The 11,565-nt window shown below is 49.0% G+C and overlaps 1 long non-coding RNA gene across 1 annotated transcript in view; it reads right to left on the bottom strand.

Moving 5' to 3' along the window:
* The window catches only part of LOC142047248 (uncharacterized), a 498,878-nt gene that overhangs the window by 246,833 nt on the left and 240,480 nt on the right, over positions 1-11,565 (bottom strand). The window lies entirely within an intron of this gene.

Raw genomic sequence — 11,565 nt, 5'->3', positions numbered from 1 at the left:
CTGCCTGACGCTCTTTCAGATAGAATGACAGTCGATGTAGTCATCGTTCTTTGGGGGGAGAGGGGGAGAGAAGTTAGTTGAGATGGGGTAGAGCTGCTGTTGCTGAAGTCCGATCCCATTTCCTAAAAGACAAAACAATGGACAGGCTCAAAGGAGAGAGAAAGAACAACAAAGATAGGAGAGGCAGCTTCTGTCTCTGGTGTCGACTCTCATTTGCATCCTCACTGCTGGAGAAACAGCTGCAGCACATACTCTGAGGGTATGGCTACCCTTGAAATTTCAAAGCGCTGCCGTGGCAGCGCTTTGAAGTGTGAGTGTGGTCGGAGTGCCAGCGCTGGGAGAGAGCTCTCCCAGCGCTGCACGTAAACCACATCCTCTATGGGTGTAGCTTGCAGCGCTGGGAGCCGTGCTCCCAGCGCTGCGGCACTGATTACACTGAGGCTTTACAGCGCTGTATCTTGTAGCGCTCAGGGGGTTGTTTTTCACACCCCTGAGCGTGAAAGTAGCAGCGCTGTAAAGTGCCAGTGTAGCCATACCCTACAGCCACTCTGAGACCTGGTAAACTTGTATCAGGATCTGACTGTTCAGAGCATTTCTTTTAACTCCCTCTCTGGTCACAGGCATATTCCAGCATTACAAAATACAGTCTTGTCTGGCAAAGCCAGACTCTTATTAAACAGAAGGCAAAAGGAGAGAGAGAAAAGAAAAGAACTAAGCCGGGATTTGAAGGAAATGACACATGCCACGTGCTGGCTGGGATTTAGCTGAAGCTGGTGGAGATTGTGATGTCACCTGGGTCCCTCTCTCTGTCCCAGTCTGGTCACTACATCTCCCAGAATCAGGCCCAGTGCTCTTCAAAATGGCGGCCTCCGTGGGCACTGTATATGTGATGGCATGCCAGCAGGGGCAGGGGCACGCTGGCAGGGGCAGGCCTACGCCATCCTTGGAAGTACAGAACTGTCTAAGTATTCTGGGGATGCAGCAGTGGCCTCCCTATGTGCATTGCGGGGCAGGATTAAGACCCCCATGATACGTTCATAAGTATAGAGTTTGAGCAGAAGTCCCCCGGAAAAAGCATCCATGAGAATGCCAGACTAAGTCAGTAATTAACTATGTTAGAATCAATTAAGCATGTTAAATTGAGATCTCTGGCTCACATTTCCCCTAACAAGGATTGTTGATCCTAAACAAGTATTGGCAGTGCTTAAGGGTCAGCAAGTCAGTATTTTAATGGTCAAGAGGAGAGGAGCCACTTTTAAAAATAAGTTAAAAGGTGTTCAAAACTCTGGTTGTTGAATTATTCCACGTTCGGCTAGGAAAAGGTGAGAGTACGTAGTGAACAAAGCGCTCTGTCTCATTTGTAGTGTGTTTGTTTCAATGAGGAAAGGAAGGAGCCTTTCCTGACACCACAGAGCTACCTACAAAGGTAGAGCAGATATGTTCTCGAGGCTCCGATTACAGGGGCTCAGAGCCAGAGAATGCGCTCTGAGACGTGAATGGAACACAGCAGGGAAGTTGGCTTGTAATAGACAGGTTTAGCAATGCAAGGGCATCTACCCCTTCGGTTCAATAGCTGTGATTAAGTCCACGCTTTAGTGCTGGGGTGCCCAGGGGTGAAAGTAACTTAAAGGACTTACCGGTACTCCAGAGTCCTGCGGAGGGGGAGGGGCCTCAACCGGAAGAGCCATGGCCTCTATCGTAGGAGGTGGGGCCTTTAAATCCCGGGGCTTTTAAATCAGAATTTAAAGGGCTTGGGGATTCGGCTGAAGCTAGGAGCCAGGCCCATTAAATCACCCCCGGAGCTACCAGCTGCAGAGGCGGCTGGGAGCCCCGGTGTTTGGACAGGGGTAAAAGTAATTTACATTTCTTACCCATATGGTCCAATCGCAAGCAACCCACCTCTCCTATGTACTTCATGGATCCCTCCCACTGCATGACATAGATGGAGAAAATAAAGCTGCTATTACTACTAACAGCACTGTCTGTAATAAAACTTTACAATTGGAATAAGCCTGGAAAAGTGAAAACTCACTGCCACATTTTTCTCCATGTCTTCCCTCCTCCTCCAGCCAGGCTGCTGGCACTAGGCTCTGTGCTTTCTCCTTACCTGGCACTCAGCAGCTGCAGGGGCTTCCCTCTAGCTTGCGGCAGGGAGACTGGCTAAGGGAGGGAGAAGCCTGCCTCCTGCATAAGAACAGTTTAAACTCAGCTGTTCTCTGCGCAGGTCAGTAACATTTTAAAGAGAATCTGCAAGCAGTTTGGACATCACAACCATGATCCTCTGCTGGGGAGGGAATGGGATAGATTTGAACTTGGAAATGGTTCCTGATTTTGATTGTGTTTTTTTTATAGAGGAGATCCCCCTCATCCCAGGGGCAGAAAAGAACTGCCCCTGCCATGGTCACACACACCCCCCGCCCCCACTCAACAAAAACTGGGAACGAAATTAACAAGGATGCCAGAAATGGCTCCTAACCCTGGGGGTTGAACTGCGCAGGGAACAGCTGAGTTTAAACTGTTTTTGTGCAGGCAGCAGCAGCAAGCATCTCAACCAGTCACCCTACTGCAAGCTAGAGCCTAGAGGAGAACCCTTGGATAGAGGGGAGGAATGCAGAGCCTTTTCTGCAGCCTGGCTGGAGGAGCTAGAGGGAGGCGATGAGAAACCAATGTGACAGTGAGTTTTCCCCTTCCACCTGCTTTTATTATCTCTGGATTTAAGCTGTGCAGCCAAATTCTTGTATTTGTTGTGTATATTAGTATTGAAGAGATCCCCTCATCCAGGGGGCAGAAAAGAACTGCCCCTGTCGTGGTCAAACACACCCTCCCCACAGCTACTGTGAGTGAAATTAACAAGGATGCCAGAAACCACTCCTAACCCTCGGGGGCTGAACCACTCAGGGAACAGCTGAGTTTAAGCTATTCTTATGCAGGGGGCAGGTTTCTCCCTCCCTCAGGCAGTCTCCTTTTCTTACGGGTCCTGGTCCTTCATACAGGCTTACTTTCACCTCTGGGGGTGCCCCACCATGTCCACATGGAGATCTATAAACTGGACCCAGACCGTGCTCTGTTTGAAACAGGAGCAAGGGATGCATGTAGGCTCCTTTGTATTTATTGCTGATGAATTCAAACATGCGATTTCTATACCTTTGCCAAGGAGAACGCACGCAGACTTGGTCATGTGCATTTTTAGTTACTATTTTACAGTATGAACATTTCTATGCATATTTGCCTTATACCCTGGGCTCCTGGCAAGCTGCCAAGGCAGCACTTGCTGTTGCCAAGCTTAGGACCCCTTGGTTTAGTGGGATGCCCAGCCACTGTGGCCCAATTCAGCACATACAGGAGCATATTACCAATGTGATGGGCTTGAGCTGGCTATAGACACAGATTCCAAGGCCAGAAAGGACCATCGTGATTATCTAGTCTGACCTTCTGTACAGCACAGGCCATAGAACTGCCCTAAAATCATTCCTAGAGCAGAGCTTTTAGAAAAACATCCCGTCTTGATTTTTAAATGGTCAACGATGGAGAATCCATCCCTACATCATGGTAATTTGTAGCATGACTTCACAGCCCTTGCAAGCCTTGCTCTGCTTCAGGAAGTGATTGGAGCACAAAGTCTCACACTCATCTCACCTGGGGAATGGACTTGGTTGATCCAGCAGGACCTAGAGGCAGGGCTGTGATGAGCGAGCAGAGCTAAGTGGAGGTCTGTGTTTTGGGGTGGAGTTCTCTTGGACCAGCCAGGGACTCCTGCCCACTCACTGTATCTGCTGCTTGCCGGTATGCGTTAATCACCACAGATGGGGCTCCACCAGTCAAACAGTGTGGGTGGGTTCTTTAAAGCGCTGAGCAATTTCCTGGCTGCCCAGAGCACTGAGCACTACAGGCTGAGTTAAAATGAGTAATTGAATCTCATGCTTCAGGGTGCATGCTGTGTGCCTTGGGGAAGGGAGGGGCAAGAGCCATGTCAGGCAGGAAGCCCACCCCGCCACCAAAGTACTGTGCATACCCATAGCTTGTCAGATGTTTGTTGGAGGCCTGAGGCAGGCTACCTTCCTCTAGAGCATCAGGTATTAACAATGCTAGAGGCATGTTTTCTGGACCCAATGAGCTGGTCTAAATGGCAGATGCGATACCTGCCACTGCAAGGCATCTGTGTACAGCTAGTGCCCTTGCTGCTCTCAGTGTTGGCCAGAACACATCAGCCTCCATCAGTTCCCAGGCCAGCCATATGCTGTACACACTCTAAGGGGGGATAGTGGTATCTATGCTGAGGAAACAGAAGAGAGGAAAGGCTGAAGCTCCCAATTTTGCAGCTGACCCAAAGATTGGGGGAGGCCTGCAGAGGACAGACTGATATAGCTCGCTTAGTAAGCTGGGTGCAAGCCAACAATATTCCTTTTAATGTGGCTAAATGTATATGTAGACCCCCTCTATTAGCAGGGCCTCGGAACTTAATTGGGAGTGTTCCGGCTGGGATGCTGCAGTCCACCCTCAGTGACGACAGCTCCCATGATGCCTTGGGGAAGAGAGAGACACCTGCATCCGAGGCGAAGGGAGCCTCATTCTGGATACAGAGGCAGCGTGTGGCGGGCTCCCTGGTGTGTGGGGAGCTGAGAGCCTGGCCAGGGGACTAGGTCAGCTTGTGACGCTCTTTCCAAGCCGTTGAGAGTGCCGGGGCATTTGGCACACGGGGAGCTGCAGAAACTGTTGGTGGGTGTCAGCAGAGACTGTTGCTGAGCCCAGAGCTGACTGAGGATGGCCTGCAGTGCAGGCAGTGGGAGTAACCACATCCTATGTTGGTTGGGAATGTGCTTACAGGGGAAGGGGGACAGCAACAGGACCGTAAGCGGGTGCCTGAGTTTGAGGAGAGACAAAGCGGCCTTGTCGTCTAGCCAGGAGCCAGGTTCCTGGTTTCTGGGAAGAACAACTCCCATCTCCAGAGGGGCTGAGCGGCACAGAATGATCCCACAGTAGAATCACCCTGCCCAGGGCTGCCTCGGCTGGACCAACAGAGCGCTGGCCCCAGCTTTGAGATCTTCACATGCACCCACAACTCTGACGGTCAGAGGAGTGCGCACTCAGGAGTGGGGTAAGTGGTGCTAGTATAAATGGGAGTTGGGTAAGCTCTGTTTACAACTGTAAACTGCATTTATTAAATGGTTTATTGACGTGCCCCCTACTGATTTAAAGCAGTTTTGCCATTTTAATTGTCAGTCTTTTATATCACGTTTTTCTAGATGGATAAGTAAAGGGGTGTTTGTACACTGTTTGTATATTATTTATAAGTGGTACTTTTGGGTTAGACCATTGCATAGCTTAGCTCAGGTGTATTCCTGGAGACTCCCAAGGCAGGCCAGTGAGTGTGTGCAGGACCCAGCTAGGTGGAGACACTGCCAAGCTTCATTTCCTTTGTTAGTAAAAGGGCTGCAGCAGAGGGTTGGCCAGCAAATCCCCACCTACCCACCATCACCACCGGAAGACTCAGGATCGCCTTTACTGTCAACATCAGGCGCCCCAGCACAGAGGGGCATGTCGCCTGCCCCAGAGTAACCCAGGAAGGCAAGATGGGGGTCTGTGGCAACATATCCATCTAGGAACAAAGAATGTAGGCCATCTGTGATCGGAATCCCAAGGGAGCTTCATTGAGGTCACTCAGGGTGAACTGCAAAGAATGGGGCAGATAATCCCCACAACTAGTGGATATTTACCAAATAGATTTACCAAACCAGCACAAAACAGCTTCTCTAATACCTCACTGGTTGCCCAGAAGCCAATAACACAGTTCCCTTAAAGCAACCTAGCCTTAGGCCTCCACCCAGACACCCAAGTCAAATATGATGAGGATTACTGAAAAACTTAATATAAAAATGTTCTACCAATCCCAAAGGATCAGACACATTACCTCCCAAGTTAATGAATAATTCAGATCTTACCCAAATATGCATTTACAGCCAATTCTTATTAATAAAACTAAAATTTATTTAAGAAGAAAAGAGAGAGAGTATTGGTTAAAAGATCAGTCTACATACAGACCTGAGTACAGTTCTGAGATCAGATTAATAGCCGAGATGGTGAGTTTTGTAGTTGCAAAGAGTTCTTTCAGAATTAGTCCATAGGTTATAGTCCAATGTTCATATTCAAGGTGGTCCAGATTAGGTCTGGAGATCTCGGTCTTGTGACTGAAGCTTCCCCTGCATGAAGCATCAAGCAGATCTGAGATGACAGGATCAGGACCCCAGACATCTTTATACAGTTCCATGTCCTTAGGCAAACAATAGGCAATCAGAGAGACTTTGAAGTGGACCTGTTTTCTAAGTATCACCAGTAATTAGCTACATGGATTAACATAAGGCAATTGCCTGTTTTCCACCATTCATAGATGATTTGCTATACATTTCAAAGAGAGATGAATACAGTGATATCACGATGTTTATAGTTCATTTAGATGTTAATATTTCCTTTAGATCTCTGAATTAACAGAATACAGCAAAGACAGGGACTGCTCAATTATAGTGTTAACCTCTAACAATATATATGTAAACACACAAAAACACAAATATTATCTACCAATATGTCCCTAAAGGTCGAATCTGGGTCAATTAGCCTGCAAGCTGCTTCACCCTTTCTGGCCATGGGTCACACCATTCTTATAGGATGGGGGACTTTAACCTGGGAAGCAGTGTCGGGGGCACGGGGTAATTAGCTGAACATGAGCTCCAGTGTGATGCTGTAGCCAAGAGGGCTAATGTGATTCTGGGCTCCATAAAGAGGGAAATCATATGTAGGAGTAGAGAGGTTATTTTCCCTCTGTATTTGGCAGTGGTGTGTGACTGTTGCTGGAATGGTGTGTCCAGTTCTAGTGCCCAGAATTCAAGAAGGATGTCGATAAATTGGAGAGGGTTCAGAGAACAGATACGAGAATGATTACAGGATTAGAAAACCTGCCTCAGAGTGATAGAGTCAAAGAGCTCAGTCTATTTAGCTTAACAAAGAGAACGTTAAGGGGTGACTTGGTGACAGTCTGTAAGTATCTACATAAGGTTCAAATATTTAATATTGGGCTCTTCAATCTAGCAGAGACAGGTCTAACAGGATCCAATGCCCCACAATATGCCAATATTTTTATGGCTGACCTGGAACAACGCTTCCTCAGCTCTCGTCCACTCACGCCCCTTCTCTACCTACGCTACATTGATGACATCTTCATCACTGGAACCAGGAAGGAGACTCTGGAAAAATTCCAACACGATTTCAACAGTCCTTGCCACCCACCATCAACCTCAGCCTGGACCAATCTACACGGGAGGTCCACTTTCTAGACACCACGGTGCAATAAGGGATGGTCACAACTACACCCAACCCTATGAAAAACTACTGACCGCTAGCTACCTTCATGCCTCCAGCTTCCATCCCGGGATATCAAACAATCCATTGTCTACAGCCAAGCACTGAGGTACACACCGCATCTGCTCTAACCCTCAGACAGAGACCAACACTACAAAATCTCCACCACGCATTCTCAAAACTACAATACCCGCACGGGAAATAAGGAAACAGATCAACAGAACCAGACGTGTACCCCAGAAGCCTGCTACTGCAAGACAAACCAAAGAAAGAAACCAACAGGACTCACTGGCCATCACAATACAGCCCCCAGCTAAAACCCCCTCCAACGCATCATCAGGGATCTCAACCCATCCTGGACAATGATCCCACACTTTCACAGGCTTTGGGTGGCAGGCCAACTCTTGCCCACAGACAACCTGCCAACCTGAAACGTATTCTCACCAGCAACTGCACATACACCATAGTAACTCTACGCTCAGGAACCAATCATGCAACAAACTTCGATGCCAGCTCTGCCCACATATCTACACCAGCGACACCATCACAGGACCTAACCAGATCGGCCACACCATCACCGGTTCATTCACCTGCACTCCATCAATGTAATATACACCATCATATGCCAGCAATGCCCCTCTGCTATGTACATCGGCCAAACTGGAGAAGTCTCTATGGAAAAGGATAAATGGAACAAATCAGATATTAGGATGGCAATATACAAATACTGTAAGGAGAGCACTTCAACCTCCCTGGCCACACTATAGCAGACCTTAAGGTGGCCATCCTGCAGCAAAAAACTTCAGGACCAGACTTCAAAGAGAACTGCTGAGCTTCAGTTCATCTGCAAATTTGACACCATCAGCCACGGATGGAACAAAGACTGTGAATGGCTTGCCAACTACAGAACCAGTTTCTCCTCTCTTGTTTTCACACCTCAGCTGCTAGAACAGGGCCTCATCCTCCTGATTGAACTAACTCTTATCTCTAGCTTGCTTGCTAGCATATATATATACTGCCCTGGAAAATTTCCACTACATGCATTGACGAAGTGGGTATTCACCCACGAAGCTCATGCTCCAAAAGGTCTGTTAGTCTATAAGGTGCCACGGATTCTCTGCTGCTTTTAAACTGGGTTAAACCCTTGTTCTTGTGAAAAGTGCTATGCAGTCTTTGACCTTGAGGTCAATATCTATAGTAATAGGAGATGTACCATCTCCTAGAACTGGAAGGGACCTTGAAAGGTCATTGAGTCCAGCCTCCTGCCTTCACTAGCAGGACCAATTTTTGCCCCAGATCCCTAAGTGGCCCCCTCAAGGATTGAACTCACAACCCTGGGTTTAAGCAGGCCAATGCTCAAACCACTGACCTATCCCTCCCTCTTCTGGTTTCTGGGTAAGTGACTCTGGGAAACTGGAAGTGGTCACCAGCTAGGAGATGGCTCTGGTGGCTACAGCGGCAGTGGGAAGGTTCTGACAGCTGCAAAGCAAATCCGTGGACTAGTTAGGTAGCTGCAAGGGAGCTGGAGCTCTGAGGTGTCAGTTTGCAGATGAATATGTTCAACCACCGTGTTCTGTCACTTAATGACTATCTAGCCAGATGGGCCTCTGCATAGGTCCTGTCTGGAAAATGTTAGCACATCACATCTCCCCCTAGTACCAAATTAAGGCATTCAGTACTGATGTAACAAATCACTCATTGCTATATTCTGCAACATCTGGGCTTTCCACTTATTAGCTATAGCTCCTTTTGCACTTTGAAGTTGATTTTATCAGCCAGTTTCTGGAAGAAATAGCTTTAGTAAATGAAGAAGGGAAATTTAGCCAGTCCAGCCTCTACCTGAAGGGCAGTTGGCACAAAAATACTTCAGAGTGATCTGGAGCCGAGGTGCTTCTGACTGCAGTGTGTGGCTTTGCAGGGAAATTAGGTCCCATTGATTATTGTTTGACAGAAATGTAGGCAGCTGCCCTCACATGTCTTATCAAATTAAAAGGAAAAAATAATTACTCATTGCTTAAATTATGGAACACAGGCTGTGCGAGCGCTGAAGGCTGTCATGGAGCTCTCTGTTCTAGGTGCAGTGCTGCATGGCTCAGTGTCCTTCAGCTCCCTGGGAAAAGAGACGATTGTCACCAAGGCTTTCTATGTAAAGACCATGTCCTTCTATAAATAGCTTTTCCTGATGTTGTGGAAGGCAACAATGATGGAGTATTTTTAACCACAGCTGTTACATTTTATTTCAGGTCTTAATCACAGAAAACATGAAGTTTATATTTGTCTTTTAGGGTGATGAATGTAATGTTTTGAAACAAGGTTCTGTCTGCTTATTAACATGTCATCTGGATCTAATCATCTGATCTGTACTGTCTGGAGAGAGTTATTCTGTAGCCATTAAATTGGATCACACTGGAACTGGGCCTTAGCCAGCACCTCCACACCGGACGATTCTGCCTCCAAATCCAGAATGAAACTCCCAATTCTAATCAAGCTGGGATAGCTGAGGGACCCAGCCCAGCCAGCTCACCCAGCCTGTTGGAGTGAGCGTCTAAGAAAACAAGTTGCGCACTGGTGACCTTACCCTGAGGGATGTGCCTGAGGTGTGAGGAGGGGACCACAGGATGGCATGGAGCAGCTGTGGACAGGGGCGGCGAGTTGTATGGGCCTGTGATGCCTGGGCTCCAGCTAATTCAGGGCCCAGGGGGCCCGGGTCCACCAATGTTTGGGGCCAGGTCTCTCCCCTGGCCCTGTCTCCACTGCTGGCTACAAAGAAGCAGTGCCTGGGGCAGGCTTAGGTGGCTCCTGTACCTGCAGAGGGAGGAGAGGAGGAGGTGCATGGCAGCTCCCCACAGCAGGCGACTCCAGGGGTGGAGCTTATCCTAGCTGGATCTCCTGAGCAGCAGCCTGGGGGGACTTGGGTGAGTGTTGTGCCTGCTGAGAGACACCCCCCCCGCTAGCTGCTGCTGGCAGGGAGAGGGATGGGGGGAGTCCTCCTCTCTGGACCCCAGCCCCAGAGCAACCTGCCTGCTGCACCCCAAAGTCTTCATCCCCAGCCCAGCCCCATGCTCCACATCTCCTCCCATGCCCCAACCCTCTGTCCCAACCCAGAGCCTGCACCCAACACCGAACCCCCTCCCAGAGCCCACACCCAGCACCCAATCGCCCTCCGGCATCCAGCATCCTAAGCCTCCTCCCACACCCCCTCCTGCACCTCAACTCCCTGCCTCAGCCCAGAGCCTGCACCCAGTACCCAAACTCCCTCCGAGAGCCTTAGGCAGGTGTGGGGGGTGGCGGGTGGGACATGGACCCATTCTGAGCATCAACAAAAATTATACAGACCTGCCCACTCTGTTGGTAATGTGAATATCACACAAACTCCCCCACAGTCTGAGCAGCTATGCTGTTGTCCGCAGCCCTGGCTCTCTTTGTATGTGGCCAGGGCACACTCCATGCCCCCCTTGGCTGCTCTCTCATGGGCCTGATACCCATCTGCATGTGCAGTCAGGTAAGACAGAGGGAGAAAGGTTCTTCGCTAAAAGGACAGGAGCAAGTTATTGTCTAGGAGATGGGTGCTTACATGACCCTCATCCCCCAGCACCTGCAAGAAGGCTTAGGCATGGAATGTATACCTGCCAGCCTGTCCCCACTCCACTCTTCCAGCCACAGCTAATCCTTGGGGGAAGGAAGCAGGGGCACACACATCCTGGTTAGAGAAGGGACTTTCCTGGGGAAAGGAAAGCTCAGGGATTGTCTACACTTACAGCACTGCACCAGTGCCACTGTAGCGCTTAGTGAAGATGCTGCCTATGCTGACAGGAGAGTTTCTCCTGTCGGCATTGTTAATCCATCTCTCCAAGAGGCAGTAGCTATATCAACAAGAGAAGCCCTCCCATCAACATAGCACTGTCTGAACCAAGGGTTAGGTGGGTAAAGCTGCGTCGCTCAGGGGTGTGGATTTCCATACCCCTGTATGATGCAGTTCTACCAGCAGAAGCTGGTAGTGTCGATCATGCCTCAGGCTATGTGAGTGGGAGAGATGGACCAGTGAAGGTCCTTTCAGTACAGGAACCAAATGTAACCCAGGCAGTAAAGCCTGCTAGAGTCTGTAAACAGCTTAAAACAACAGGCCCAAAAGGTCTGAGCTGCCTAGTGACACTGAATCTCAAAGATGTTGTTAGCTACTTCACAGATGATGATCTTAACTGAAACACCAAGCTA

Source organism: Chelonoidis abingdonii, chromosome 8 (genome assembly GCF_003597395.2).
Source record: "Chelonoidis abingdonii isolate Lonesome George chromosome 8, CheloAbing_2.0, whole genome shotgun sequence".
In the NCBI taxonomy this organism is placed as follows: domain Eukaryota; kingdom Metazoa; phylum Chordata; order Testudines; family Testudinidae; genus Chelonoidis; species Chelonoidis abingdonii.
This window is presented reverse-complemented; position numbering and strand designations above follow the sequence as displayed.